This window comes from Pogona vitticeps, chromosome 2, assembly GCF_051106095.1.
Source record: "Pogona vitticeps strain Pit_001003342236 chromosome 2, PviZW2.1, whole genome shotgun sequence".
NCBI classification, from domain to species: Eukaryota; Metazoa; Chordata; class Lepidosauria; order Squamata; family Agamidae; genus Pogona; species Pogona vitticeps.
This window is the reverse complement of record NC_135784.1, coordinates 126,159,151-126,186,158: the sequence shown is the minus strand read 5'-3', so window position 1 is coordinate 126,186,158 and position 27,008 is coordinate 126,159,151. Positions and strand designations below refer to the sequence as shown.

General features: G+C 41.3%; 2 long non-coding RNA genes across 3 annotated transcripts; one reads left to right on the top strand and one right to left on the bottom strand.

Annotated features, from left to right (window-relative positions):
- Positions 1 to 718: 718 nt before the first annotated feature.
- LOC140704536 (uncharacterized) lies at positions 719 to 8,557 on the top strand. Its single transcript, XR_012083769.2, has 4 exons — positions 719 to 786; positions 5,394 to 5,532; positions 6,630 to 6,761; positions 8,472 to 8,557. It is a non-coding gene; the product is annotated as an uncharacterized LOC140704536 (long non-coding RNA).
- Positions 5,334 to 25,996, bottom strand: LOC110080444 (uncharacterized). Of its 2 annotated transcripts, XR_013541974.1 has the most exons (7): positions 23,702 to 25,996; positions 17,991 to 18,092; positions 16,156 to 16,254; positions 14,430 to 14,480; positions 10,561 to 10,636; positions 7,570 to 7,704; positions 5,334 to 6,666 (listed from the first exon to the last, which is right to left on the bottom strand). It is a non-coding gene; the product is annotated as an uncharacterized LOC110080444 (long non-coding RNA). The 2 variants fall into 2 exon arrangements; XR_012083768.2 differs by lacking the exons at positions 16,156 to 16,254; positions 17,991 to 18,092; positions 23,702 to 25,996 and having other exon boundaries at positions 14,430 to 15,117.
- Positions 25,997 to 27,008: the final 1,012 nt, after the last annotated feature.

The window sequence follows — 27,008 nt, the reverse complement described above, 5'->3', positions numbered from 1 at the left end:
AAAGCTCTAAGGAAGAGTTATTTACCATGATTCGCTCCCACTGCAGAGTAGCACTTTAAGGATGATTTACCACAGCAGAGAAAGATGAAGAATTGTGAAAGCGTGTGATGTTGAGACAGATAAGAGATGTTTGGGACAGGAGGAGGGTAGAGATGAGATGGAACAAAAGAGTAATAATAAGTTACAGTCAAGGATCAGGACCTAAATTAATGATGGAAGAGGCCATGGACATGTCCTGAGTGAGGAAACAATGGCCCCAATCCTGTTGCTTTCTGTAGTAAATTATATTAGAGTAGGCCTGAAACAATGGGGACCTGATGAGTGAATTGATTCAAATGAGTTTATTCTAGCTGTAACTTATTTTAGTACAGTAAGTTGCAGCTGGAGTAGGTCCATTTGAGGTGTTGATTCACTAAATCCCCATTGAATTAGTGGGCCTATTTTAATGCAATTTACCATGCTAAGCAACCAGATCTTGACCGATGACAAATAAACTAAGGTTGCTTCCACTTTAAAACCTTTGAGCCTTTCTGGGACATTGATTTGTCACATATATCTGGAGGTAAAACTAAACAGAAGGCTCCACACTGCCCTTATGTATATGACCGAGCAATGACCTTCTTTATGTGCAAGATCTGTTTGCAGAAGTAAGTCTTAACCAACAAAATTCCCCAGCTGGCCACATGAATCTTTCTTATAGATTTCCCCCTGTTCTATTATTTCACGTCGAGCAGAACTCAAGGCTTTGAGATGAACTGTCTGTTTATTAATGTAGCTGGCATGGTGGTAAGTATTTGCTTCCATTGCATTTCCCCCTTTTTTCTTAAATCATGACATAGTGTTATTTTCCTATAAAAGAAAGACAATTTCAAAATAAAAACATGGAAGGACACCAGTAATTTAATGCTACTACAACACCATTGCTGACCATAGGCTTTAGGAGCTGACTGCATGTGCAATCCATCAGTAATCTCCCAAACCATGCTGGGACAGGAAGTAATAGATCAGACTGAGATGGCAAAGGTTTTAAATTAAATGCACAATAGGCTTTTAAAGTCTCAGTAGCAACTTGTTAGAGCTGCATTTGCCTCTTAATTTTATGCTAGAGCTGCAACTGCATTTTATTTAAACAAACAGCAGGCGTGCCCAGCTTTGCTTGGCTTAGAAAGCTCTCTGTCATTATTCTTATTTCAGCATTCTTTCCCTCCTACACATGGAGGTGGTCTCTTTCTTTCCTGAAGATGCTCCTTTTCCCCCCCATGGAACTAAGAGTTGTTGTTGTTTAATCTCTGTACCCAACGAGATTCTGCTCCTCTTCCTCAGAGTAAGGGATTCTTCTCTTTCCCCTTGCCAAGCAACAGGTGCTTTTTCTGTCTTTTCAATCCCCAGCTTCATTGTTTTCTCATTGCTATTGCTCTTCCTTCATCTGGCTGTTCATTCATCCATTCCTGTCCTTGCTCCTCTCCTACTACTTGCTAGGTAGCAGGACCTGCTCTTTCCTCTCCCTCTTAAGTTTGTGAAGAGTTCAGAGTTCCTAAAGGGATGGCACCACATAGAGCTGTACCTCTTCCACTGCCAGTGTTTAAGACTGAAACAGTAGTGTGATCCATTGCTGTAAGGACAAGGGTACAATCTTGTTCTTTGCTTGAGGCAGCAAAATATACCGAACTGGTTGCAACCAGATTACATACAGTGGTGCCTCGCTTAATGGCGATAATCCATTCCAAGAAAATCACCGTTAAGTGAAAACATCGTAAAGCGAAAAAGAAAAAAAACCATTGAAACCCCTTCAATGCATTCCAATGGGGTAAAAACTCACCGTCCAGCGAAGATCCTCCATAGGGCAGCTGTTTTCGCTGCCTGTCTTGTGAGGAATCCGTCCCAGAAAACAGCGGGGAGCCATTTTGTTTACCCAGCAGCCATTTTGAAACCGCCGATCAGCTGTTTTAAAATCATCGTTTTGCGAAGAATCGGTTCCCGAAGCAGGGAATCAATCATCACAAAGCAAAAAAACCCGATTTAGACCATCGTTTTGCGATTGCAATTGCGATCGCAAAAATATCGTCATAATGTGGTTTCATCATAATGTGGGGCAAAGTGTGGATTTTTCCCCAATCCATCTGCCAATTTATTTTCATAATGTAGCCGCACCCTAAGTTTGCCCAGGAGTCAGCAGTGAGGAAAGTTGTGAAAAGGCGTTTGCATATTGACACCCTCAAAAACTCAAAAGGCTTAGCAAGATAGGACTTACCTTTGCAGAAGCCATGTTGATTCTTTTCCAGCACGACTTGCACTTCTATATGCTTGATAATTTCATCTTTAATAACACATTCCTGCAATTTACTCCAAGCAGATACGAAGCTAACCTAAGGCATGGTTACACTGATGAAGTAACTCAGGAGATGGATCAGTGTTTTTGAAATCACTTTAAAGTCACCAGTTAGTAACAGGGTTTTCCAGTCAGTGTGTGCATCCTCTTGGAAAAACTTTTGATCTATTTTGAAACCGTGTTGTATAACACTTGAGGGGGGCTACACTGGTTTTTTAGAACTATTGTTTGAGGCTGTGTCCAGTGCCCGCCCACCTGCTCTCATGCTGATTGCCTCATAGTCACTATTTTTAATTTGTTTTATTTCTTGCAGTCTGAAATAGCTCTAAGTATAATATGATAGAAAAAATTAAAACAGATTGGAATTCAAGTTTCCACTGCAGCTCAACACGCATGCACAAAAACAGATACACACACACAAACAGGGGTGGGGTGGGTAAATGGGGATAGTATAGAGAAGGATCCAGAAGCCATGCTGGCAAGAAGGAAGACATACCAGTGAGTAGAAATTAACAGTAGCCAACAGGAAGAGAAAAGCTGGGTGAGGGAGAATGTTCCTTTTTTTGCAAGCCTAAAAGCTCCCAATTTTGTAAATTTCTCTTCTCAGTTTCTCTCTCACTGGTGTTTTTCCCTCTCGCTAGATCTGTTCCTGGGTCCTGTTGGAATTTTTGCAATCTTGCATGCTGCCTTTAGTAGGTTTGGCTGGAAGGAACCTTTCTGGACTGTGCTTACCTTTCTGTCAGTCTATCCAGTGCTAACCTCTTGCCTCTGAATTCAAAGAAAGTGCTCTCTATGATGAGATGGGTTTTTGAGTTAAAATCTTTTAAGGCATATGGGTTTTGTAATTAAGAAATGAGCCAGAGAGGTTCCATCTTGTTTCTTTATATAAAGTATCTTTGCTATGCTGACAAGTTGTTTTCTAGGCGAGCAGAGAGAATGTTATTCTAATAGCCTGAGAAAAAGGACTCGGTGTGATTACATGGGAATTGTTGTGATTCTTTGATAAACTACAGTAACCCAAATAACATCTGGTGTGGATGGGAAAGAAGTCATGTGATACAACAGGACTGTTTGCCTAGTAATGAACTCTGATTGGATGACATCGTGGGAAGGTGCGATAAGCCCTTGCCAGTTACTCTTGAAAAAGGAACTTTTTGCCTATGGACATTGTCTTTCAAGACCGATCCTTCAGTCATTCGTGACACATGGGACTAACCTTTACTATACTGGACTTATGGGCTTTTTCCTAAGGACTATGCATGGACTGTTTTCTATGGACTGTTACCTATGGAATATTCTTTATGGACTTCTTTTCTTGGAATACTCCATATGGACTATGCTCTTGTAATTTTGTAAGGACTATGGTATATTTACTGGATTTTTCTTTTCTAAGGACTATGGGACTTTTACTGAATCTTTCTTTTTAGTACAGGATTCTTGTTCTACAGGATCACTGAGGACTATAGCCTTTTTATAACCTACTTGGATTATTTTGTTTTTACTAATGATTTCCTGGACTGGAACTGTTTTTATTCTTTTTAATGGCTTTTTGTGTTTTTGTAAGGTTTTTGAACACTTTTCTATTTTTTATGTTTTCTTTGCCTCACTACATCTTTGTAACTAACCAGCACAATGCTAGTTTATTTGCTTTGGTTTAATTTGGCTTTGATACTTAGTAACATGCTTATTCTTTAATAAAATAAAGATTATAAAACTCATTTGGTTTTCTGAACAGTACACTTGTCATAGGGTCATCTGAGAGTGCTGCCTCGGCCTAGCTTACTTAGAGTCCTGTCAGTGGTGCAAGTTAAGTCTAAGGACTACAAAGCCCACTTGACCTTTTCATAATAATATCTGAGAGTACCAGGGTGTACTTATGTGGGCAGATCTGTGAGAAGGAGTGTTGTATCATGGCTAGCTGAGTTTGGACTCACTCAGCCCATTTTAGCATGTGCAAACTCCTGATTGCTCTCTGTCCAGGCTTACACGTGTGTTTTTGGACCCGTGTTTGCTGACACTCTCTGCTCTGATTCCCTTCCCCTCCCCATGTCTGTTGGAAGCAGAGTCTGTTGTGGTCTGTTGCTGAAAGCAGTTGTGTTTGTCAGTTTGCTGTGTGATCTGTTCAGTTGTAAGTAACTGTAATGCAATTGTTCTCTCTTCTCCTAATGTGTCATAGTATGTTATTGAGACTTCCTGCCAGCTGAGGAGAGAAAGGGTGGAATTATCTAAGGAACATGAATTTATTCTGCTATATAAATCCCTGCACTTCTGTTGCACAGCTAGAGAAATTTAACAAAAATGGATGGAGCTTGCTGTGTGCTTTATTTTTATTTTATTTTTTTAAACCCCAGTGATGGAACTTGCTTTGCTATTTTTTTAAAAGCCCCAGCACCTTCCGACCGGGCTTGCTGTGTGCTTTTTGTTTGTTTGCCGGAACGGATTAATCGTGCTCCAGTGCATTTCAACGGGAAATGGTGCTTTGACTTACGCCCATTTTGAGTTACATCTATCTTCTGGAATGGATTAAGTCGAGGCACCACTGTAAAATGTTAGTGATGTTATTCAGCTAACATTTCTGATTGGTTGATAGTTCAAGTATTCACATGTTCCACTGAAACTAATATTGTAGTGAAAATGTTAGCTTATTATGGAAAGCTGTTGATCTTTATTCATGAAGCCATAATAGAACTTTAAAAAACACACTGAATAATTAATGGGAGATATTGAATAGCTAACAAACTCATGAATTGTCTATCTTCCAGGACCTGCAGAAAAACTGAGTTTTGTGTAATCTGGACAAAGACATGTAGAAATGTACAATTTTAGTATTGTGAGATTCGTATATGAAATTTATCTTATTTTATCTGGCCCAAAAGGAAACCTCCTCTCCCATTTTTCTTGACAGGAGTTGAACATTCATCCTCAGATCTGATTTATTTTCCTTGCTGGAACTGGAGGGGGTGGGTGGGGAATGCCACAATGAGATTCTTTGAAGCCAGCCAGGTTTGAAACAAATGAGTTGCATTTTATAAATGGATGTTTCTCTCCATTTGCAAATTGCCAGGTGGAACGGATGAAGTGCTGACAAGGTCACAGGGACTCAAGATGAAAAGGAAGAGCAGGCAAGGCAGTGAGGAACCCAAGAAGCTGCCAGCAGACCATTTATTACACTGTCTATCTAACTCTGAGGAGTATCTGGGAAAGTGAGCAAGTGCTAATGAAACCTGGCTAATCACTCACCCTTGCAGCTATTAATGGCAAGAAGAGTAGGCATAGCTGACAAGGAGGTTGGATGTATCACAAAGTGGTGGTCAGGATTCTTTGATGAGAAGCCATGTTGTGCTTTACAAAAATGTTTGCTTCCATTAAAACAGCTAGTTTGGCATTGAGATGCAAAAGCATGCGAACCACATCAGAATCATATTTCTGCACAAGGTCCCCACACTGTTGAATTTCCCAGTGTAGGAAAGGGGGGCAACATTAGGTTAACAGAGAATAAACTGTAGATGGAGCTTTCCCTCCAATCATAGACTGAACTCTGGTCTTCTTCATGGTTGCAGATTTGGAGAAAGGCTGTTGCGATGAAGACCATCTCTCCAAAGTATTTGAATAATAATTGCCTCAGGAGATTAGAGTACAGTGGTGCCTCGCTTAACGATTACCTCATTAAATGACGAATCCGCTTTACGATGGTTTTTTGCAATCGCTATTGCGATCACAAAACAATGTTCCTATGGGGAAATTCGTTTCACAACTATTGGTCCCCTACTTCGGGAACCAATTCTTCGCATTACGATGATTTCCAAACAGCTGGCCACCCGCTGTGCAAAATGGCTCCTCACTGTTTTTAGGATGGATTCCTCACTTAACAGGCACTGGAAAATGGCTGCCCTATGGAGGATCTTTGCTGCATAATGAGGTATTTCACCCATTGGAACGCATTGAACGGTTTTCAATGCGTTTCAATGGGTTTTTTAATTTCGTTTGACGACGATTTCGCTTAACAGCGATTTGAACGGAACAGATTATTGTCATCAAGCGAGGCACCACTATACAATTTTGTCTCTCATCCTAAAGAAACATGTATCCTTTTGCCCCTCAATGTGCTGCTTCAGAGCATACAGGGATAAACACACATTGCTTCACCTACTGAAAAAGAAAGCCAGTCAGCAGGATCCAGTAGGCTCAACAGAAGTGAAAAGAAAATATATACTGTATATCCATTGTATGGCTTGAAATGTGGAGAGACATATTAATTCGGCTGGACATATACGCAATGAAAGTTCATTCTCTCATGTAGCTGCTTGCTTGATTGCTCATCACTTGATGAAGTGTCTCTGTTGGGGAAAAAAGAATTTGAGGAGATATGAAACCTCTGTCAGATAGACCACTTCATGCGTACATGGGAAACTTCATTTGTTATTGTAATCAGGTAAGAAAGAGCTTGCCAGCTCTGGTGGCGGCACCTAGGAGGGCATTATGCAGAGGGGCCACTGATGGATGGGCAGAGGGCACAGTGGGAGCTGGCCAGCCAAGCCTGCTTACTAGGGATTGCGGAGGGAGTTGGGCAAGATAGGTCAGGCTGCCTGGCATCAACCTCCATGTGGACCTCTTCTCCCTGCGAGGTGCAGCACCACACTCCTAGGGCAGCTGAGCAGTGGGAAAGGGTGGCCAAGCCATGCTGCTCGCCCGCCCGATCTCTTGGAGCTGAGCAGGGAGGAGGGAGGGAGGCAGGGAGGGAGGGCCAGGCCTGGGAGGGACAACCTGTCTAGTTCCTCCCACCCCAGGGATGTGGAGATAAAAGCTGGCCCACCAGCCAGCCCACTGAGGGTGGCAGAGCAGGGTGGCCAGGGGTCTGGAAAGGAGAAGGGTGTTAGGTGGAGGGTGCACTTTTTTTTTATTTATTATTACTACATTTTTTTTCCTTTTGATATTTTGCATCCTAAAGAACTTTGTACCCAGGGCAACCACCCCTCTGCACCCCACACTATGCCACTGCCTCAGCCCTCGACTCCATGGTTGTCCCTTGATTCCAACAGAGGCCAGATCAGCAGCTCCACTGCAATCAACCAAATGTCATTGCACGACAGTGTGAAAACAAACTATCTCAGCGGTGGCAACCATGCACCATTTGGAACACCCTCTCCCCTATTGTGGCTCAAGAGACAGGGACTATATTTTAGATGTCCATGATGGATGGATAGAATGAGAAAGAGACTTTTAATATTTTGACTCATTACCCCGTGGGAGAGATCCATAATGGGATCCACATTTCTTGCAAATAAGCTGTTGTCATCACATGTTTGGCTGTTCTGTTATCTCTTTCCAGTTGAGAGCCGAAACATCAAACATGGGAGCTACCATGGGGTGGAGGGCTGTGAAATAGATGAAATGCCCATTAGGAAGACGAGCTTTAATGCAGAATAGCAATTTCTTAAGTATGACTCAACACATCCATTTGAGGAGGAAAAATGTAAATCAGCTCTCAGCTTTGTATTTTCGACAGCTATTGCTCTAGCAGAGGTCTTTTCTCACCATGTTGTCTAGAGGAGAAGGTCTTCCTCTATTTATGGCTTACCAGGGTTAAAGTAAAACACATATTCATAGTGCACTTGAAATTTTAATTATAGTCTTCTTTATCTGCATCAAATACATCTCCAGATGGGAGTGAAAGTGAAGCATTCTCCCTAGTTTTTTTTTTAATGGACTATATACAACAGTGAAGGCTAGCAAAAAGATACAGTGCCAGTAATTATTTGGTACCGATGAATAGGAATATACAATATCTCTTATTAATGACCACTTAGGCTAGAGCTAATTACTAGCAGTCTCCAATGATAGACATATGACTAGGAAGCTTCCTGTATGTCCCAATGGGGTAATTATGTGATTATTTCTGTCTTTGAAGTAGAACATTGTCATGCAATCTAAAAAGTGCATGTTATGAAGAAGATAATTACTTTTAAAATGGCTGGTAACTTCAAGTGGAATTGCCAACTAATCTGCAAAAAAAGAATGAAAGAAAGGAAACTGTGCAATTAATTACTGTGTATTTTGGCATTTGCCAAAATTGTGCAGAGAGGTTCCAAAGCTTTTAAAATTATATGAAAGCAAAAATGAATGCATTTGTTTTGTGTTGCAGATTCATGAAGAAGATGGACATCCTTGCTTTCCAAGCTTAGGCTCAAAATACCCAGAGGAAAATGGTTTCAAAATGATAATGAGCTATCTTCTTTATTATTGCGGAAGCAAAAAAAAATTAGTGAAGTTGTTCTTCCAAAGCAGAAGAAGAATTTCATATCTCCTGAGACTGGCAATGGAATGGACTGTCATGGGGCAAACAGGGGACGTACACGCATATCTTTCAAAATTATGTATACGTTTCAAAAGTCTACATACATTCATCAATGAAAAAATGCACATAAAATATATAGGCTAAAAACAGTGTAGAAGAAAATTAACATTGCATCTACAATATCTGCTCTTGACTAAGTAAGTTCAGCTGACGGCCTGATTTTAGCACCTACTGTAGGTGTAAATAAGCTGTATCTGCACAGTTGACCTTTATGGAATAGAAATCCTATAAACAATCAGGTCGCCAACTGTCCACAGAACTTTGTTTCTGTGCAGAAATTCAGTTGAAATCACGGAGGAGGTCAAACACGTGATGCCAATGTTCAGAATTCTCTTCCACCACCTATTCATGAAACAGAAGGTATCAGGACATGGATGGAAGTATTCAGTAGGGTTACACTTCATTGCCTAAAGAAAGACATTCTTAGGTCAACAACGTGAGAAAGCCTATAGTCCTCTCCATAGATGGCTTCTTATTGAAGCATGGAAAATGCCCTGTTCCTAGTGAGGAACCAACCTGTTTGGTTCACAAGCCACCCCTCATCCTGTCGGTGTTTAGATACCACAAAACTGAGCCACGTTTTGAGTTACAACTTCTGAGATACTCTGAGCTCCTACGTATATTCCAGTCTTCATCTCTATCTCTATCTCTGTCTGTTGGCCAAAAACTGCATTCCCAAAATTCCTCATCCTTACCATACAATTTTTCACCAGATGGGGTAAAAATAAAATTAAAACTAGCACACAGTCCTAAAAGCCAAATTAAATATAAAATGCAGTTCTTTTTCTAAAACGATCAACCAAAACAAATTCCAAGAAGGATGGAGTTACTTAATTTTCTCCTCAAAATCTTATATATTTACTCTTATTTATTTACCAAATTACTGTATATGCTGCCTTTCTGACAGAACTGCCACTTAATGGTAGTTCAAGGTCACCCCCACTTCTTTGCCACCTATGGGAAAAGTAGCTAGACATTGGAGAAGGTCAGAAAACCAATGTCTTGAGCAGCCTCCTCCTCTTAAGGGTTCTTCTGCTTTTATCTTGCACACTCCCAAAGGTTGCTTTTAGTTTTAACGAAGACAGTCAAGAGAAAGTTCCAGTTGCCTGAATGCAAGGAAATCTATATATTACTGGATTGCAAAACTCTTCCTCATTCTTTCCCCTTGATCTTGATCTTCCTATTGCACTCCGGATTGGTACACTCAAACTTTTCCCCATCAACCACTTACTAGAACTTTTTCTATCAACTCCATAGAGCTTCTCCAAAATCATTGTGAAACATTCTACTGCTCTTTTTGGCAACTGGAACATTTTTAATTAAGGCTTCATTTCAAAGGCAGTAGGACTTCATAAGCAAATGCTAATCCTGTATTAGCACAGTAGCATGTGTCGTCAGCATATTAGAGAGCGATGCCAGCCGGTGCTAGGCTGAGGCTCGTTCTCAAGGACTGAGCTCTGAGCACAGATGTCTTCTCAGTAATGGATTTCTGGAAATCAAAAGGTTTCTTTAATGTTTTAAGACAGCTTGGCAACATTTGATCACGATTACCTTAACAGCTCTGCAGCATTTCAGGACCTAATTAGGTAGGAAAGTCTCCTAGCAATTTAGTCGAAGTATCAATTGTCACGTGATGTAAATAATCCTGTGACAATGAAAAGTACTGCTTCTCATTGAGAGTGGGTAGGTGGGTTGCCAAAAAGAAAGCTGGAATATTGCAACCACCCAAATTCTCTGTAAGTGACTAAAACCTCTCAATCTCCGTCCACTGAACAGGGACACCTAAGAGAGGCAACCACGGAATGCTTGAATAGCCCACATGGATATCTTGAACAGTAGGCTGCTGACTGGCATGGCCAAGCTGCTTCTCGCCTACCTTCATTGTGCTCAGATAGTTGTCTCCTTCTTTATGCCACATTCAAGCTGAAGAAGATGGCTGTTCACTCACCAATCTGGATGGAAAGAAGACAGTGACTGAAAGAAGAATCCTGTTGCCTCCCCCCCACCTTGTGCTACCACCTCGTCCTTTTTCCTCCTCCATCACCACTGCCACCTTCAATGGCCCAGCCTCCCTTCTCGGAGCTGGTCCTGCTGTCTCTGTGCATGTGCCTGCCTCTCAGCTGGCCAGTATAGGCATGCACAGAGACAGTGACCTGGCTTCCATGAGCTGGGCCTGCTATCTCTGTGCATGCAGTGGGGTCCCAGTTGATTGGGGATTCTTCTTCTCTCCTGTTGTACATCCTCCAGCTGTCTAAAATCCAGTCAGGATAACCCTCTACAGACTGTAAAACAACAGCTGGATATCCCTTCTTTCCTTCCCTTCGTTCTCTCAGCAGTAAGCCTGAAGCCTAAAGTGAACTGGCTGCTGACATTTTATTTAAACTCTATAAACTCGACATTTCGTTTATACATTATGCTAATATAAAAGCTATAATTGTTCACTACAATACTTGAGGAATGAAACTAGTACAAGGCGCATTCCTTTAAATAAAACTGCAGATTTTTCTATTCTCTACCCCTTCCCCTCAACACATACACACTTTCTACACATTCATCCCCAAGGCCCTCAGTGTTAAATGCATACTAGAGTGTATGTACTCTAGACCAGTGGTCCCCAACCTTGGGCCTCCAGATGTTCTTGGACTTCAACTCCCAGAAATCCTGGTCAGCAAAGGTGGTGGTGAGGGCTTCTGGGAGTTGTATTCCAAGAACATCTGGAGGCCCAAGGTTGGGGACCACTGCTCTAGACAGTTGCAACCGTTCAAGGGCATTTTTACTGTCATAGCTCCATCTTCTGAAGTCCTGAGATCTGTAGTTTGTTGAAGGGCTTAATTTTTCACCAGAGAGAGGCACAGTGCTATAGAAAAGCCCGGCACTATGGAAGAGAGCAATGCATCCCTCAACACTAAACTACAGATCTGAAGATCCCATAGGATGGAACCACAAGAACTGAAGTGGCCTCAGGAGGCTGTTATAATTGTGTCATGTACACTCGCAGAGGTTTCTACCTGTTAGCTACTTCTCCCAGCCCACCGAGATGGCCAAAACTGCAACTAAAAGGGACGGGATGATAGGTGGAGGGCAGAAACCTCTTGGGTGAAAGAACTGCTAGATTCAGTTCTCCCTGACTCCCTCAATTCACTCATAATAAACTAAATAAAATTGATTTTAAGATGTGAAGGACTCTTCCACTGAGTTAATAACCAGGCAAGAGAGAGAAAGAGAAAGTTTTATGGAGAGAAGAGGCTATGTTCTCAGCCATTTTACTGAAAATCCTACATAAAGCATGCTCTTAGGAGCAGCCTGTTCCTGACGACTTTTTAGTCAATACAAGTAACTGCAGTTTTCAGTGAGGGGAGAGATGTATTCTGTGCATGCCCCAATATCCCAGGATTCAGTACTAGTATTTAAAATGAACTCCCTAGCTGCTGAAGTCTTGAAACGAATTAAGATGAAATAAGGAAGAAAGGGGAACTGATAGCTAGAAATGTACAACAAGGAAGTGGAGGTATTTTAAAAGGACCCCTTTAAGCATAATTTTTAATGGATGTTTATGAAGAGCAGAATAGAATGCATCTTCTGGTTGAAGTTCAGTCAAAATAAAAGTGAGGCTCATCGCTTAATTTTTAACAAGACATGGTCTGTAATGCTATAATTCCTTCTCTCCAGTCTGAAGAAATGAGAGGAGATGTGGAGAGAAACTGCCAGGTGATGGAAAGTTGGTTAGGAGTGCCTCCCGCTCTCATGGTGCTGCTTAATATCCATTGCCCATTGCTTAAATCAGGGGTGTGTATGTGTCTTCTATATCCTGCAAAACACCCAAACCACTGGGTTGAGAACATGGGCCATACGCCTTCCATCTTCCCAGCATGCAGTGCTGCCACCATGTTTGCCCCATTGCCTGTGACAAACAGACCTTGTCTTCCTGTAGCTAGACTCCGCTGCTGCAGCATATCCCAAGGAGCCTCACAAATGTTGTGAGCTGTGTGGCTGCCCTCCATCACAGCCACATTCAACAGGACCCACCTGTATCCTGCCCTTGTGCATTGCCCTCTGCCTGATGTTTTTACCCCCCACCAGTGTTCTGTCAGGGAACAATAAGCATGTTTTTAACTTTGGTTGTTCCAGTTGTCACTTGCAAAATGCTCTACCTATGCCCTGGACAACTGCTCTGAACCAGCTGCCTGATGTTCCAGTATAAATCTGGCACCCTGCAGCTAAGGACCATTTGGGATGGCAATTGGTAATGGGATCCCAGTTCTGCCACAAATATATGGAAACCAGTGTTCTCCACCAGAAAGAATATCTAGTCAGCCAGAGCTATCATCTTCCCTAGCCAACAAGTAATCCTGCCTTTTTTTTGTCACCATTTGCAGAAGAACTTTTTCTGTACCTCTCCAAGTTCCTCCAGGGCAGCCTGGAACTTTTTCTTGGGATGTGTATCTGGTATTTGTTGCCTCCCACCTCTTGCTCTTTGCCCATCTACCTCCTTGCTTCCCTGGGCTGGTGACCTCTGCCTTCTGATGACTCTTACTCTTGAGAATAAGGAGACCATCTGCCCCCACAATATCCACTTCATTTGCCAGCAGCAATGCTCTGTGCTGAGTCTTCTGGTGGCGGAACATGCTACTACAGTATTCGAGTGGTGACCCAAGTCCAGCCCCCACCTGAGCACCTTGTTGGAGTGTATGCACTCAGCCATGCAAGCATCTACTGCACACTGTTGAAAATGCTTCTAGGTTATTGACTTCTTGGGAGCTTCAGTTTTTGGATATATGTACCTAACAGAGCTTGCTAACATCATTACTAGTTCCAGCAGCTGGTAAGGTAGGGGTGATTTTAGTGTCACATGCTTTTCAGATAGTACCCACCTGAGTCCTCTTGGTAGGATGTAGGATGTGTATGTACTTGAAGGGGAATTTCCACCAATGAGTCGGACACGACTTAACGACTAAACAACAACAATGCTGCTTTGAATAAGATGGTGTTGCACAGTATGGGTATGGGAAGCAATGTCTGGTGGTCTTCAAAAATCTCCTTCCCAGCCAAAAAAATAGTAGCACTGCTGCTCCCCAAGCTGACAGTGTCAGTCTGAGTGTTGTTGCCATCCTTGTCCTTTGGGAGACAACCATCTTCTTCATTATCTTTTTTGGCCCCTTGCCCTGGCTAAATTGCACAAAGACATCACTAGAACATGTCTAAGGTGCACTCCTATCCATTCCACCTTGAATCAGAATTTTCTGCCACCTGGTGATCTTTCATAGTGCCACTGCTGAGCAAAGCAGCTGGCTGATAGATTTTGTTTTTTTTTGGGGGGGGGTCATCATACGAATTTTAGCCTGTCTTTTTCCTGTCTGTCTCCCACTTCTCCCAGTAGAAGCTGCTGCAGTGGGTTCAGGCAGCATTCCTGTAGCTTCCCCAAGTGCCAGCTTCTGCCACATCCACATTTCCCTACCAAAGAAGAAAAGTATCCAATTCTGCTACAGCAGAACACAAACCCTTCTTCACAGAATGGTTTGTGTTTTCCATACAGAATATGTGTTCTGTATAAGAATATTATCTTTTCCTGCCCGATATATGCTAAAGGGCCTACATTAGGGCCAAAACCTAATATAATATTTCCCTGTTGATCTATGAATCTACAATCCTAAATCTTATTCCAAACTATATTGCTGCAGTGCAGGCTTGCAACAGAGGATATCCTAACAGCAAATGCTCAGGAGATTTATAAGCAGCTATGCTCACCTTTTATTTGGAATAACCAGTCTGGTAGTCTGTGCCTGCTCCTAGATTTCTCTGGTAGAGATAGACATCATTAGTCACTGGTACAGACAGACATCTCATACTAATGCCCCTGCCTTGGAAAACCCATGGCAACTTCAACAAGGAGACGTCATGTTCTTTGCCCTCCTTACATTTGGTGCCAGAGCGTCTTTTTAGTTTCATTTCTCACGAAATCACTCTAGGATGCACGAGAAAAAGGTTTCACTTTCATTTCTTCCTCTAGCAAGCGCAAACCTAGCCTTTAGCTTTCAAATCTATAGGAGTACATAGGCTTCCAAATATTAGGAGTTTTAGAAAAAGTTAGCCATGTTAGTCAGTACCAATATGTCAGGCAAAATAAATAAATAAATAAATAAATAAATAAATAAATAAATAAATAAATAAATAAATAAATAAATAAGATAAAAACATTGTGGTACCTTAATAACTAACTGCTATTTCTAATTTCAGTTTTTGTGGACGAGTCCACTTCTTCATATTAGGAGTTATTATTACAGATATTCGGAACTATCCAAATGTGGCCTTGTTTAGTGAATTCTGAATATTTATGAATCCAAATGCACATCTTTAGTAACTGCTTTGTTTCTTAAAACAGCAGCAGCAGCAGCAGCAACAACAAAAAGACTAGGCCTATAAAAGATAATGAAAGAGAAGATACTGCCCTCTGAAGATGCTGGCCACAGAGACTGGTGAAACGTTAGGAAGAACAACCTTCAGAACACGGCCAAAGAGCCTGAAAAACTCGCAACAACCAAAGAGAAGATACTCATCCCCTGCTGCTACCTGGTGTGCTTACAGGGGATCCACCAGGCTGGAGTAGAAGTGCAGAGAGGATTCCAGCTCAGCACCTTGTCAAACACAGTACAGTGGACCCTTGACTTACAGACGGCTTGACTTACAGACTTTTTGAGTTACAGACTTCTCTGGCCGCAAAATTTAGGTTTGACTTGCAAGCCTGAGAATTGACTTACAGACCAGAAAAAAACCAAAATGGAACAAAAACGGCCTGTTACGGGATTAATCGGTTTTCAATGCACTGTAGGTCAATGGAGACTTGACCTACAGACTTTTTGACTTGAGAACCGCCTTCCAATACGGATTAAGTTCTCAAGTCAAGACCCCACTGTACCATCCTTGCAGGATCAGGTTGAGACTGTGAGCAAGCCATGTCAGCAAGTGCCTTCATTCCTAGTTCATCACAAATGCAGCATGTGTAATCTCCATTGCCGTACATCAAGGATCGCCTTGTGCCTTAAAAATAAAAAAAATGGGGCCGTGAATGCATGTAGGATTTCACTGCCCTGCTTTCTTTGCACCTTTGTGGCTCTGTACAATACTGTAATTTATATTTATGAGATTATGGGGAGATTTAAAAAGGCATTAACTTGCCAAACGCTGGATATAAAAACTGTATTCTTCTGGGTTTACTGGGGAAAGGCAAGCAGGGAATAAATAGAAGTGGAGATATTGTCCCTTTTTCCAGCACTCAAACTGCCCTGTGACTGCACATTTTGAACAAGAGCACACCGGCCTGCCTGGTATGCATTCATATTCTTTTGCAGAGAGAATATAGCAAGTCAGGAGACATTCTGGCTCAATACTGTCAGTCAACACTAGGGTGGTAGCAGCAGCAGCAGCAGCTGACCTCCATCTTTTCTGTAAACATTTAATTAAGGAAGAAACTTACTGGTACTATGATGTTAGTACACTCAGTCATCACGATGTTCTGTTCACCAGCAAATAGCCTCAAGTAAATATGAGGAGTTTCCCCCAGGGCAACTGCAGACTGGAACAGAAGAGTTTATTTATTTCTACCCCATTCTCTCTCCAGGAGCTCAAGGCAACACACATATTCATTTCCCTGCTCCCATTTTATCCTCACAACTGCCCTGTGCAGTAAATTAGGATGAGGACAAGTAATTGCCCAAGGCTACCAAGCATGCTTCCAGGTTGCACCTTTGGACTGTGCAGCTTGCCCAAGGCTACAAAGGCTGGATCTTCTCCCAAGAGGCACAGCAGGGAATCAAACTCCCAACCTCTGGCTCCATAGCCAGATATCTGAACCACTGAGCTATCCAGCCAGTTATCCTATTCTCAGCTTCAGTGGCTCTGTTTTCACTGCACATGGAGCAGGCTGCCCTTCCTCCTCCACAGGGCTTACTTTTCTATTGGGCAGCTGGACAACTGCAACCAGGGAGCACATGTTGGCAGCAGCAGTGGTGGGGTCTCCCCAGCCTTCACTGAAATTGATGCCACTGCTGCTGCTGCTATCTAGCCACCTGCTAAACAAGCCAAACAAACAAGCCCTGTGGAAGAGGAAGGGCTCTCTTGCCTGGCTGAAGCCTTACTGCACTTTAAAACAGTGCCCAGTGTGCACTATGTTGAAATGCAGAAAGGTGTACATCGTCTGAAGCAATGAAAGCCTCTTTGCACTGACCCCGATTTGAAGGAAACATGTACAGTAATTCCCGCCAAAATCTCTTTCATTTCCTTTTGCACTAGCAGCTTCCTTGTGGGAATCCTTCTCTTCAGAGTGCTGAAAATTCCTCTCAAAGAAGTCGATTTGGTCTTTAGACCTTCCCATTTGTTTCTATTTTATTTTTACTTCTTCTCCTCGATCATATATATTTCAGTCTATTATTAGATTTTTAGTTTTGTTCCATTCTGTAGTTTGTACCACAGGCTGGGAGTCCTCGGCAGCTGTTTTCTGAGTGCTTTATGGGTTGAAAGCTGTTACTCAAGAAACATGTTTCCTGTAGAGCTAAAGTTCACATAGCCACTCATAATGGTCTTTTGTATCTGGACAAAAAAACATATTGCCCGTTCTTGCTGCCATTGTTTGGTGCTAACACCTCAGGCAAGGGAGAAAAAACCCTGTCAGTTGAGACTTCACACACTGAAATGGGAAAATGCCTTATGAGTGTCAGATTGAGCAGCTAAAAACCATTTTTAATATAGTGCCTTGAATGCAATTTGTAAACGACCACCTTTTTTTTTTTGGAAGAATTTCTGCTGACACAGACTTCAATACTAACATTGGAATTGTTTCCTTCAGAATCAAAAAATCATTCACAACATCGACTACAATACTAAAGAAAACTGCATGCTAGATATTGACCACACCAGTCACTTAGGCTTTTAAAACAGCAGCAGAAGAACCACATTAAACTCTCATCATCTAAATTTTATGTAAACAGAAGCTGCACAAGGACAGAGTAGAGATCACCAGCTTCAGAAAATATAAACACTGATATTCTAGGTATTTCTTTTATTCTATCTAGCCATTTTTGTAGCTCTGGCAATCAGCCTTGTGTGCAGGATTGTTAATAATGGAAAATAACGACATCTTTCTTTGGTATCCTTCTAGTCCATAAGATACCAGGATGACAAATTTGGCACGACCAGTTTGCAAAAACAAAACAACAAAAACAAACAGCCATCCAAACAAAAATCCAGCAAAAATGGCAAACAAAATCATAGTATTTATTTAATTTAAATTTATATGAAATATTTTTACCCCACCTTTCTCCTTGAAAAGAACTCAAGGTGGCTTGGCAGAAGCAACTGCACTCGGACACTATCAGATGCTAAGATGGCATTGAAGGTCTGCTGTTTGATGAAGTCCTGTTCAACAGTAAAACAGATGGGGGGGGGAAGAACCATGAACAGAAACCTCAATGCCACAGCTTAATGGTATTCAGACACTATCCTGCACTTCTTGATACTTAACAGTATCAGCCACAGCAGTTTAGAACAGTTTCAAGATCTCCTGCCTGTACATCTTCAGAAATGTCTTCTTAACCATCAAATACTGTACCTTGCAACAACCGTTCTATCAAAGATCTCATTCACCCTTTAAAGGCAAGAAGCAGGATTCTTCTAATTATTGTCTTGGATTAAGTTCACTAGGAACTGAGGAGCCCATCACCAAAGAACAGTTACTAAAAGAAAGTTAGTCTAGCTATTTTACAACCTTGAAAAAGGGTGATGGCTTAAAGCTGGCATTGGACCTTATATATGTCATTCCCTTATAGGGGAAAAAACCTATAATGTCACTCCAAAATATTATCCCTCTATTACCTCAAGAAGATCACATCGTGACAACAGATTGTTTTTTTACATGTCATTCCATATCACTAGTGCACATCTACACTAAAAACTTCTCTATTTTTCCTTAAACACTCCGGCTTCCCAGTTCAGGATTCTGTCCTTTGGTTTCTCCACAGCATGAAGCATATTCTCCAAATGTATGGTTGCAGTGGTTGCTGACTGGGAACTCAGGTGGTCTGTATATTCCTACATAGATGACTGGTTGGTATTAGACACAGTGGGAAATATATTAATGAAGAGACGTCATGTTATTTGGTCTGTCTTAAAACACCTGCAACTTCAAATCAGTGCCTTCAAATCAAACATGATACCCTCTCAAATCATTCAGTTTATAAGAACAACACTATCAGTACTCTACCAACTGACAAGGCATCCAATCTTATTTGTACAGTTAAACAACTTCCTGCAAAAACACTGAATTCCTGCCCCAAGGTTCAGGTCTTATGAGGGCTGATGTTGGTGGGAATATCAGTCATACCTTACACACATCTGAGGCTGACACTTCTGCAGAATTGGTGTATTCAGCATTTTTCAGCTCCATGAACAAGCTGGTATGTTCTCTAATTGGAAACATTCATTTCTCTGGTGGATGTGCACAGAGAATATACAGTAGAAATGGGCCTGACTTTTCAGACCAATAAATTTATCCAGAGCAATTAGTACAGATGCATCCAGCCAAGACTTCCAGCCAGTGACAAATCAGCAGGCACTGGTCAAACCACATTTTTACAAAAAGTGTCCTAGAATTTACAGCAGTAAAAAGAGCATGTAAAGCTTTTTGAAAATTTCTCAAAGTTCAGACCCATACAGTTATTCACATACATTGATGCACAGGTAAATCAGCACTTTACTACACTGTGCCTTCCACCTGGAGGAATGGTGTCTGAAGAATAGAGTTTATGCTGTAGCCACCCATTTTCCAGGCAAAAACCCTGAATAACCAGCTGTTCTCAACTGCCACAACATGGCATCTCATGAATAGGCCATGGGGCATAATGGGATACAGGAATTATTTCCTCATGAACACACAGAATGGCTAGTGACTCAAGAGAACCTACAGCCCCCTTCCATTCTGTTCAAGTGGGCATCCTCAAGGGCAGGATGCCTTTTCTCACTATGGTGTGGGCTTAGGGTGGATGGGGTAAAAGACATCTGCCTTTCCCCCTAATTCCTCCAATCTCTAAAACCATGATCAAAAGCAAGCAGGACAATGCAGATTACATTTTGATAACTTCACAGTGGCCATGCCAACTTTCATTTATGTCTCTGTGGTTACAAGCACATCATCATTATTACAAGCTACTGCTGAAATCATCTACTGGCTTTTCTACAAAGGAATGTCACCCAGATATGTAATCTCTATAATTATCAGCATGGAAAATACAATCAGTATTTCTTATCCTAAGGAAGTATTTAATATTAACACAGACGTGTCTTGTAAGCCTAGCGCTTGCAAGTCCTAGGCTATTAAATGGACACTGTTTATTAAATACGCAAGTATATCTACCTCTCAAATAAAAACAAGTAGGCAGAATACAAGTTAGGCAGTTCCTATTTATTTACTTGCTTGTTTATTTCTAACATTTGTATGGTACCCCATAAAAGTGTTCTCTGGAATCACATTCAGCAATTGTGATCACACAATCTGCCCAACAAGCAATGAAACAATGAAAAGCAACACAAACAAATCCGTAGCAGCGAGTAAAATGGTATAACAAGATTCACTAAAAAATTTGTGAATAAAAAGTCTGCAGATTTCAAAACGCCTGAGAAAATAAAATGCGTGGAATTCAGTGGGTGCTGAGAAGAGTAAAATTAAAGAATCAGGAAAGGATCCATTGTGGAAGGTCTTCTAAAATGGGGTGCCACCACCAAAAAAGGCTCTTGACTCAGTAGCCAAGCACTGCAACTCATTTTGGGGAGACAGAGGAGGGCCACAAAGGAGGTCTATTGAGCTGGGTAGGTATATAGGGGAGGAGGTGATGCTATTGTGCACGTTTGCCCACAAATAATCTAGCTAACTCCAATGGGACTTGCTTTAAAAATATGTGTACCACTGCAGCCCCAAAAGTTCTAATTATTGGGAGGGGGGAGAAGAAACATATATGATTAAATTTAAAACATTCAGAAAAGAAAGTTAATTGCATATGAATTGGCTCTACCTCCTCACAGTCAGGGAGGGTGCTTCGTGTCTGTTTGGGTCAGCTACTCCCAATGTGTTTGTCATGTCTGTTGATTATCTTAACTTTCAAGTGCCAGGTAGCATCCCAGGAGGGTCTGCACAAGCTCATGGGGGAAGGGCAAGAGTTTATTCCATGGAGGGTTGAGCACAATAGCGGCTCCACTCATTACCTACTCATTTTCCAGACGTAGTGACAGAGAGAGGCAACTCTAACTAATGACCCATAATTCTCTTTAATTGGAAATCTCCTCAGCTAAAATAGCATAATTTCCTGGCTCATCCCTTCCCCAGCCATCCCAGTCTTTATAGAAAGATCTAGGGCAAGGTACAGCAGCCAGTCAGAAGCAAAATTTTAATATGTGGGACAGTAGGAAGCAAAGAGAAGAATCAGATCCATCCCAAAACTGGGATAGATGAGGTTAATTGCTTAAAACTTATATTTATTTGAGTGACTAACAAAACAGAAATATCTGAATATCATTTATTTTTGCCTATTGCTAATTTCTACCCGAAGTTTCATTCTTTGTTCTCCTCTAACACTCAGTTTCAAATACAGTAGCATATGACTTTGCTAGAATGGTAAGTGAAAAGTTAAACTGCCTTCCAGAAACTTATTGTGCTGATTTTGCCCTGTATATACATTTTGTTTACAGGTATGTAATGGCTTACATAGTGAGTTACTGGGGTTGATTTTATCTAGAATGTTTGCCAGCAGTGACAATTAAAACAGTTGAGAAGTGTGAAAGAAAGTCTATGAATGGAACTAGGAGCTGATTGGCCAGTTTGGTTCCTGGGTGGAGAGATTCTGTTTTGTATATAAGGGTGTGTGTGTGAAGGAAAGAACTAGTTAGTGGTGTTAGTGATGTCAGAGTTTCGGTGTTAGTCAGACCTTGGGAGTTAGTATGAGAATAGTGCATTTGTGAACGGTTAATGAATAAAATTGTGGTCTTCTTAGTTCTTCTGTTAAAGCAAGTCTAAGGAACAGAATGTCTCCAGCATTAAATGTTTAGGATTATAGACCAACAGCTTGAAACAATGCTCCTATCCTTTGGTTTCTTAACTTGTTCACTGAGCCTTTTTATTGCTTTGTTTTTCTAAATTCTTTTTTGGTTTATAGACCTTGCTTTATTATTTTATAGGTAGCAGTTTTCAGATATTATACCCATGTGTGCCACTGGTCTATGCTATGACACATGTTTATGTAGTTTCAACAAAGTAAACAAAACTGTGTTCTTTCAAAAACATCCTTATATTTACAAAGGACAGCATGAAGTCAGTCCTTAGCTGTGGTAGAGCTAAAGCTGAAGTGTAAGGGGGACTCTGGCTGTTTACCTTGGTTAGTGACGGAGAGAATCTAAGATAAAGAGGCCTTGTTCACAAGTTTAAATGGTAACCCAAACTTAGTGCAGGGACCTGGGGAGGTGGTTAGTTTGCACACATCAGCAGAGAAGGTGTGTGAGCACCACACTCATGCATGGAGGAACTTTGGTATTTATAATATGTACCTTTTTTGTAATAACATTGTGCCCACTGAAACAATTTAATTGCTTGGTTGTGAAATGAGACTTAGAAAAAAATGTATATTTCATTGTTTGTGAATTCACTAAGAGATAGAGCAAGAGAAAAACGTAGTTTGGAGGGGGTTCCCCTTTGCTCTGTCTTAGTTAAACAAACTCCTAGAATCTGTTTCTAGGTACTTGGGTGTCATGGCAGCCATTCAGTACTTAACTCCCTCTATCTAAATGCAACAACAGCTTCGGAGAAGATCAAGGAGGTAAAACCTATGAACAGCAATATATATGTAAGTAATTAAACTGGGCTAAATCCCAATTTGGTCAGCCTGGGACTTGGATTTATCAAGTCCCAATCATTCAATAAGACCATCGTATTTTGGGCATATAGTGAAAAGATTCACTAAGAAAATAGTAATAGAAAAAGTTGAAGACTTTGTAAGACCTGAACAGAGTGATTAATGACAGGACCTTTTGGAAGTCCTTAATCCATAAGATCTGTTGGACTCAATGTGACGATACAGAACAAATGATTCAATGCGCTGACTCTTAATTTTGACTAACATTGATGTTGTCCCTTAGACAGAGGAGGGGTTTTTGGTCTATTTAAATAGTTTATTTCCCCTTTTTCTAGGTTACCCATTACATATATTAGTGCTCAACACCCCATAAAGCAAATGTAAATATTTCAGGGCCATCAGGATAGCTTTCTCTGCATAAAGGGATGTGACAAGCTAAATTTATTCAACTGGTCTTGGTTGCTTTGCAGACTTTTTTTACAGCCACAGATTCATGGGATTCAAGGGTGAGGTAATTTTACCTATCCCCAGTCTCATTACAGAATGTAGTCTTTAAATGGTGGGGTTAGTTGTTTCCTAGGGTGTCCAAGTAGATTATTGGCTTCTAGCTGTAGGGCTTTCCAGTAAATGTCCAGTTCAGCATAAAGCACCATAAGAATGGAGAAAAGGGAGGGAGACTTTGAAGTTGTCCCACAAACCACCTCTCTGGGGCAAGAATCCTCTTGGTCATTATCTTTCTTACTACGATGAAAGAATTCTGGCTTGTAAGGATCTTTTTGAGATTTGTGGGTTGAACTATATTGTGACAGGCACCATGACAATAGATTGTCGCAGAGGGTTGATTCCAGCAGATGTTCATACCTTGGCAGTATGTATTTGCCTTCTAACTACCAATCACAAAACAAAATAAGCTATTCTGCAAATTACAGGAGGTGTGAAAAATGTGTGCTGTGACAATTTTACATCTTTTAGCATTTGAGGAATTGTTTCTTTGAATGATTTCCTAAATGCATAGTCTGGTCCGTGGCAACTACAGGCCGTACACTTTTATGATGCCCAATTTTTGAGACATTTATTGCTCTGGAGTGGTGTTACAGAAAGGATCCAAGTTAGTTACATGCCAACTCATACCTTCCTCTTCTTTATGCCTTCTCTGATCCTGTTGGGATAGAATCTGAAAGCCTCCTCCCAAAAGTCACATTTTCAGTGCCTCCTCTGGTTTCCTCTCCTTTAAATTCAATTGAACATTTCTGAGCACAGCTCGCAGCCTGGCACGAGAAGCCGAATGGTGCAGAGTCACCCCAGGGGTCAGAGAGAGAGAAGAAGAAGTTTTAAAAAATGCATCACTGGAATTGCAGTGGTAGGAGGAAGAGTTGATGATTAAGTAAGGAAGGGGGGTAGCATCTGTAGCAGCTCAAAACCAGAGGAGCTTTTAAAAGTTCATTTAAAACACACTCACCTGCCCCCCAACTTATCTGAAGCTGGAAGTCATCAGGAGCACTTGTGAAAAAGAAGGGAAACTGAGGGCAGCACTAGTTGTGCTGCCTGGTAAATAAACTCTCTTTCTCCCATCTCTTGGCCTCATCTTAAACCACCCCCATTTGGTCTGAAGCTCTGCAACAACCCAGCAGTCACACTTCCTCTTTCTGGTCAAAGGAAGATGAATAATTCCCTCAGAAGCCACCTTGATTTGCTTATGTTTCTCAAGAAAGAGGGACAAAATTAACACAAGCTATAAGAAACCTGAGCACTAGGAGCCATCAGAGCAACTAGTAACTCTGCTTATAGAAGAATACAAAGTGCATGCCTTGCAGGCGGAAGCTTGAAAGTTCACTTTCTGAAGTCTCCAGTTAAGAGGATCCAGTTGCAGCTAAGGGCAAAACCTTTGTCCTAGACCCTGGAAGGTGGCTATCCATCAAATTAGGCAATATTGGCCTAGATGGACAGCTGGCTTAGCCTGACCTGATATGCGGCCATTTCCCATGATATGATCTCAACTTGGAGAAAAGGCTGACACTCAGTTCTTCAGATAAAATGGGGCAAAATAAGAAGCAATGCCCTGGAGCTATCATGTAGAAAGTCTGTGGAAATCCGTTGAAGCGGGTCTCCTCACAACTTCAAGTAATTTTTGTTTTGTTTTGTTTTTCAATCCACCGTGAACCATGTTTGTAGTGAGCAGTTGTGGCTGAAATGAACAACTGTCCACAATCTGACCATAGAACAGGACCTAATCTATGAACACTTCACCGAGAGTAAACACTATGTAATTGGATTTTCTCCTGAATAAACACACATAGAGCTGGGGCTATAAGTCATGTCAGAGTTAAGACAACATTTTTGTTGCTGCTGCTGGCTGTCTTCACCTGGTTCTTCTCTATTTAGTCTGCTTTAAATGTGTGTGCCCAGTGCCAAGGTAGAGAAGACGGACACCAGATAATAGCTGTTTGTTAGCTGTGAGTCTTTAATATACTTTTAAAAAAAATCACACTGGATGCTCTGTGCAGAAACAAGAAGACAAAAGAGAAATCAATTTCTTTCGAAGCTTGCAGAATAATATTGGAAATCTCCTGCTTTAAATGCTTTATTATTTTTTTTAAAAAAAATCTACTGATGTTTAAACTGGGGAGATGGGCTGGGACAACAAAACAACGAAACCATTAATGGAAAACCCACATTTCCATGAGGACAGGCTGTGCTGGGCTCTATGGCTGTGAGAGTCTATTAGTTCTGCTCATTTGTCCTTATGTGAACTTTCCTCAAGTTTGTTTTCTTCTCATTACTTTGTGTATGTTCACAGGACCTTGAATGTGTAGTGTGTCCTTGTTTAATTGCATTTCTGGGGGTGGGGGCACTACCCATACAATTTCTTCCACTGCAAAGGCATGATTTAAAGCAACAAAACATAATCCCACGTAAATGTATTTGGAATAATGTCACCCTGACTTCCCAATATATTATTATTATCAGTTTTATATACTAACCAGTGGGGTACTGGTCGATTTGGAAGTGACATTACTCATTATGACAGACATCTTAGGCAGCCCCCCTCCCATCCCCATAAGGATAGTCTAAAAATGCAGGCAGCTGGATCACTCTATATAAACAAATGTAGACGAGTTCTTTCATAAAGTTAGTTCCTCATTTGAGACCTTCAAATACATTGCATTATACCAGAGGCAATCTGCAACCAGGAAAAAAAATATATTTCTGCCTCAGTTACTATGAGGATTGCAGCCAAGCTCTGAGAGAACAGAGAAGCCTGAGGTGTGTGTGTGTGTGTGGGGGGTGCCAGATGGTGCCACACTCCCTGCAACTCAGAAAGTCCTGGGGTTTCAACCTGGCAACCTATGCCACTGCTAGCAAGTGTTTTTAAGATGACTGCGCAGCAAAGCCATGGACGGCATCCGACGAACAATAAGATTTCCCAGTACTTGCTTTTATTACTTTAAAATAATCTTTGATAACAGGAGTGGTGCAGCGAAATAGAGGTTTCACACCCACCCACTGCACCGTGACCATTTCCCCTGATCTAAATCCATGGTGAAAACCTTTTGAAGTATTGTTCTATTTTAGCAGCAAACACTTCCAAAAGTCAACCAAAGAGGGTGGAGCTCTGGGGCAAAGAGATGGGCAGAAGGGACTAGATGCTGTGTGAACAAGAGCTCTAGGGCAGGAATGCCTAGATTGGTGATGCTGCGGATTAACAGTAAATGCTGTAGCTGTCAATCATTGTCAATAAATAAATTACACCTTATGAGACACTCTCCTTCAGTCATCCACAGAACACTGCTTGGTCCCAGAATTGCGGGGAGGGACGCATTCTTACAGTTACATGCAGTGCTAATAGTAGCTTTAAAGAGGTATTTAGATCAGAAGGGAGTGAAGGGTGAATGAATTAGGGGTCCCTTCTTTTCAAGAACATTGTTCTGGTCACATTTGAAACAACTACTGTAACATAGAGGAGCCACTTACACATTGCGAGAAGAAAGCAAATACTGCACCAAGAAAGAGGATAGCATAGGACACAGATCTGCATAAAATTGGCCCATATCTGTTTATAAGCATAGATGCAAGTTTAAGAGGACAATATAATTTAAATAGAAATGCCATTATTTCAAGCCACGGAGACTGAATCGGTCAAAATCCTAACAAGAATATGCTAACAAATACTCGTATGGAAAACAAAACCATGGTCCACAGATTGGAAATGCTCAATATACATTCTAGTCCCAAAGAAAGGAGATATTAGGAAGTGCAGTAACTATAGGATCCTTGTTGTAACTTCTCAAGCAAACAAAGTCATACTCGTTAGCATTTGTTGTAATACCTTCAGCATCACCTTTCTTACATTTTATCTTATATGGAGCAAGAAATGCCTGATATTGAAGCTGGATTCCAAAAAGGAAGAGGCACTTGAAATCGTATTGCAAATATCTGC